Raw genomic sequence first — 5,217 nt, forward strand, 5'->3', positions numbered from 1 at the left:
ATGGAACTGGAGGGTATTATGCTGAGCGAAATAAGTCAAACAGAGAAAGACATGTATCATATGACCTCACTGATATGAGGAATTCTTAATCTCAGGAAACAAACTGAGGGTTGCTGGAGTGGGGGGTGGGGTGGGAGGGATGGGGTGACTGGGTGATGGACACTGGGGAGGGTATGTGTTCTGGTAAGCGCTGTGAATTGTGCAAGACTGTTGAATCTCAGATCTGTACCTCTGAAACAAATAATGCAATATATGTTAAGAAAGAAAGAAAAGAAGAAGAAAAATGTAGCAGGAGGGGAAGAATGAAGGGGGGGAAATCGGAGGGGGAGAAGAACCATGAGAGACAATGGACTCTGAAAAACAAACTGAGGGTTCTAGAGGGGAGGGGGTTGGGAGGATGGGTTAGCCTGGTGATGGGTATTGAGGAGGGCACGTTCTGCATGGAGCACTGGGTGTTATGCACAAACAATGAATCATGGAACACTATATCTAAAACTAATGATGTAATGTATGGGGATTAACATAACAATAAAAAAATTAAAAAAAAAAAACAAAAAAAATTTTTGGGTGTTTACCCAAAGAATACAAAAACACTAATTTGAAAGGATATATGCACCCTTATGTTTACTGCAACATTATGTACAATAACCAAATTATAGAAGCAGCCCTAATGTACATCAAAAGATGAATGGATAATGAAGATGTGGTATGTATATAAAGGAGTATTATTAGGCTATAAAAAGAGTTAAATCTTGCCATTTGCAACAACATGTATTATGGATCTAGAGAGTACAACACTAAGTCAGAGAAATACAAATACCATATGACTCTACTCATATGTGGAATTCAAGAAACAAAATAAATGAACAAAGAGGAAAAAAGACAAATAAAAAAACAGACTTAACTATACCAAACAGATGGTTACCAGAGGGGAACTGGATGGGAGGGATAGGTGAAATAGGTGAAGGGGATTAAGAGTACATTTATCTTGATGAGCACTGAATAATATATAGGATTGATGAACCATTATATTGTACACCTGAAACTAATATAATACTGTATGTTAACTATACTGGAATTAAAATTTAAATAAATAAATAAAGTTTTAGAGAATTCTTGATAACTATTATCAGGAAATAAATAGAGCCTTCTAGGATTAGAAACATCAACTTCATTTCCTCTTCATTACTCTTCTTTTCCATATTTTTTTTTTCATTTTAAACAAGAAGTTTATTTAAACAACAAGACGCTTGACTTGAAGGGAAAACTATCTACGATTCATTTCTTTTAGAGTAATTTATCCCTACTTAAAGGCAGGTTGCCCTACATGTAACAGCTATGAACAAAAAAGTTATAAAATTGTCCTTGGTTTTACAATAATAAATGAAAAACATTAAAATTCTCCAATCGAACAAGGTATGCAAGGATTTTTATGTTGTTCTTTTTTTGTTAAACGGTGAGAGCAAAATAACTTACTGGAATATAAAGATAAGAGCTGACTGAGCATGCCACTAATGGAGAGAGGGGGTATTTTCACAGAAGCAGTATTTTCCCCCATCCCATCTCCATTTGATGTCGATCAAAACATACCATTGGCCATTTAGTTAAAAAAAATGCAATATGCTTGTGCACATACACAGTTACTTTATGTACCATAAAGGAATGGGGCAGGGAGAAAATGAAAGAATAGAGAAAACCATGCCGTAATAGTCAGGATGTGGTAGAACCAAATTGCGGCTTTCTAATTGAGAATGTCTCCTTAATCTGGAGGAAGAGAGTTCTGTAGTAAAGTAGCAGGTTCCCTTTTTGGTAGACACCTCCTGTCTGCTGCTGGAACACATCAATTGTGTCTTCATCCTCCATTTCCAACTGTGCAGGTGTGTCTGTTTCATTGATTGGTTGCCCATCAAATCGGAACCTGATCTGCCTCATTGACAAACCCTGTCGTTCACAATAGGCTTTCATTAATTTCCTAAGTGGTGTATGCCTCTTAATCTTAAACTGCACCACAGAACCATCCTGCCCCGCCACCTTCAAATTAATATGATCGTTGTTCTCAGTCTTGACTCCTTCCTTGGGCTTTCCGTCGGCCATGGCGAGCGCCCGAGTCTCCTCAGCTGCCGCTGCACAAAAGAGGTACCAGGTCCGCACCGGACGAGCGCACAAGCAGCGCCAGGAGCGGCAGAAGAAGCAGGTGGCAGCGGTGGAGGAGGGAGAGCCTCTTGTCCATATTTAATCATAGGTAGAGACTAAAATGTATTACTAAAGCTCTTATAATTTTTCATGAGGTAATTATTTGTCCTTTAACCATTCTGTTATCTGAATTAATAAAGCAATCATTTTTTTTTTTAATTCAATTTCAGACTGGTTACACAAACTGATCTCACTTGAGATGATTACCAGCAGTGGAGATAGTATTTCGATACAATCAAAGATTAGCTGTGGAACACATGAAAAAACCTCAAGTTTTCCAGATCCTAGTACAAAGATGTCAAGAAGAATAAACTAGGGTCTTGGAGTGAAATAAGAGATTAATTGATACTGGGAATGAATAACAAATATTTTTATCTCCTACTATGTACAGAAACTGTCTACATTTATATTAATGTTGAAAATAACACTGTGAAATAAGTGATATTTTTTTCCCTGTTGGAATTTGTCAAAGAGGCTTTCGTATCACTATCAATGATCTAGCCAACATTGGAGGCCTTCCAGTTCATTATAAATGTATCACAGTCACCAGAAGTGATTTAAATATGGTAAATCTCTAATCATGGCACAGTTGATATTCTGTAGTCACTAGAATTAGAGATTTAAAGACATAGAAACCAGGTTGGTTCTGCTTAAAGAAAAAAATATTCAGTAAGTCAACCAATACTGGAGATCTTTGGTGCCCCCAAATGATCCATAGACTAAAACATATGAGAACTAGCATTCTAGAAGATATGAGAACTAGTATTCTAGAAGATACTTCCGTAATTAAAATTCTTTTGAATTCCATATAGTCACATTTCAGCAACTTTATTCTTTGAATGAATGAATTCTTTCTAGATGTAAGTGGCTCTTCACTTGTGTCTCCTGATTTGGACACACTTATAAGGGTTATATAATATATTTCATTTTTAATTGCAGAAGCTTCAATAGTCAGATTAAAGAATTAGGGTAGAAAATAAAAATAGGAAACTTATTTTTTCCATTTTCTCTCTTCTCTCTTTCTTTCCTTCAAATCCTTTCTTTCTCTCTTTCTTTCTCTTTTTCTTTCTTTCTTTCTTTCTTTCTTTCTTTTTTTCTTTCTTTCTTTCTTTCTTTCTTTCAAATACTTTCAACATTTTCTGTCAGGATCCAGTATTAACTTTCACTTAACAGCAATCTCAAAAGTATGCCTCTTAGTCAACTCCCTAGAGGAAATGGTAAACCAATAAAAACAGAGACAGTACAATCATTTTTGGCATGAGAGCATAACTTATTTGAACACATCAGGAGGCATCAATAAAATATAGTGATGCACAAGATAAATGGAAGTATGATATACTGTACAGTTATAGATTAAAGAGTGTCTCTTCTAATATACACGTCAGTCTAACAAGGAGATGGTCTAAAGGACTCTGGTGTCTATCAGGCCGTGGAGTCATCCTGGGAAGATATAGTACAGATTATTTAGAGATCCACAAATACAATACTGCAAATAAACAGAGGGATTTATGTCTTTATGGATTTCAAGATACAACATTTCAATTAGAGAATTACAGTGTTTAACCTTGTGGAATGTCACAGGGTACAAATTTTAAAAATACCTTAGTTGTGGGGTGCCTGGGTGGCCCACTTGGTTAAGCATCTGCCTTTGGCTCAGGTCATGATCCCAGGGTCCCAGGATCAAGCCCCACATCAGGTTCCCAGCTCAGCGGGGAGTCTGCTTCTCCCTCTCCCTCTGCCTCTCCCCCCACTCAAGTTCTCTCTTGCTCTCAAATAAATAAATAAAATCTTTCAAAAAAAAATACCTTAGTTGAAGTGGTCATTTATGAGATACTTAACTACTTGATTAAATATATATATTTAAATATCTAAGATAAAAAAGAAAATTCCAGATACAGGGGCGCCTGAGTGGCTCAGTAATTCAGCGTCTGCCTTCGGCTCAGGTCATGATCCTGGGATCCTGGGATCCTGGGATCCTGGGATCGAGCCCCGCATCGGGCTCCCTGCTCCGTAGGAAGCCTGGTTCTCCCTCTCCCACTCCCCCTGCTTGTGTTCCATCTCTCGCTGTGTCTCTCTCTGTTAAAAAAAAAAAAAAAAAAATCTTTAAAAAAAGAAAATTCCAAATACCTATCACAGAACATTAATAGGAAAGTTGACTAGATCATCTGAGATAATATCTATGTGCTAGGTAAACCCTCAAACCAATTGCTTTCTATCAAAATAATATCAAGCCCCGTGTTGGGCTCCATGCTCAGCATGGAGTCTGCTTGAGATTCTCTCTCCCTCTCCCTCTATCCCTTCTGCTCCTGCTTTCTCCCTCTCTAAAATAAATATATAAATCTTAAAAATAAATTTTCTTTTTAAGTAATCTCTATACCCAGTGTGGGGCTCAAAGTTACAACCTAGAGATCTAGAGTCACATGCTCTACAAATTGAGCTAGCCAGGTACCCCTCACTTTATTTTGAACATTACAATATCATAACCCACAAGACAAATGACGTACAATTCACCTTTGAACAACACAGGGGTTTGGGTGCCAACCTCCCATGCAGTCAAAATCCATCTACAATTTTTCAGTCCCCCAAAACTTAACCTCTAATAGTCTACTGTTGACTGGAAGGAAGCCTTACCCATAACATACACAGTTGATTAATACATATTTTGCATGTTATATGCATTATATACTCTATTCTTAAAATTAAGTAAGCTAAAGAAAATAAAGTAACTAAGAAAATAATAAGAAAATACTGTACTGTATCAGTGCTCTAAGTTTACATCATCCGTTTACAAGATAAATCATCTGTCTGTCAGTACCTACAGCCATATTGTGTTATATGATACAAAATACTGTAGATGTTACACATACAATTAACATTAGACATCAAAAATGAAAAGATAATGTGAAAAAAATTAATATTTATGTACAAGTATAACAATTCATGCATTGATAATGAAGAAGTGATATGATTGCTTTATGGTAGCCTAGTGTAATCTATATGATTGCTCAGGTAGCCTAGCCTATA

At 36.5% G+C, this 5,217-nt stretch overlaps 1 pseudogene; it reads right to left on the reverse strand.

The window, feature by feature from the left end:
* Window positions 1-1,468: 1,468 nt before the first annotated feature.
* Window positions 1,469-2,203, reverse strand: LOC118548016 (small ubiquitin-related modifier 2 pseudogene; annotated as a pseudogene).
* Between the last annotated feature and the right edge of the window lie 3,014 nt (window positions 2,204-5,217).

Source organism: Halichoerus grypus, chromosome 12 (assembly GCF_964656455.1).
Source record: "Halichoerus grypus chromosome 12, mHalGry1.hap1.1, whole genome shotgun sequence".
Classification (NCBI taxonomy): Eukaryota; Metazoa; Chordata; class Mammalia; order Carnivora; family Phocidae; genus Halichoerus; species Halichoerus grypus.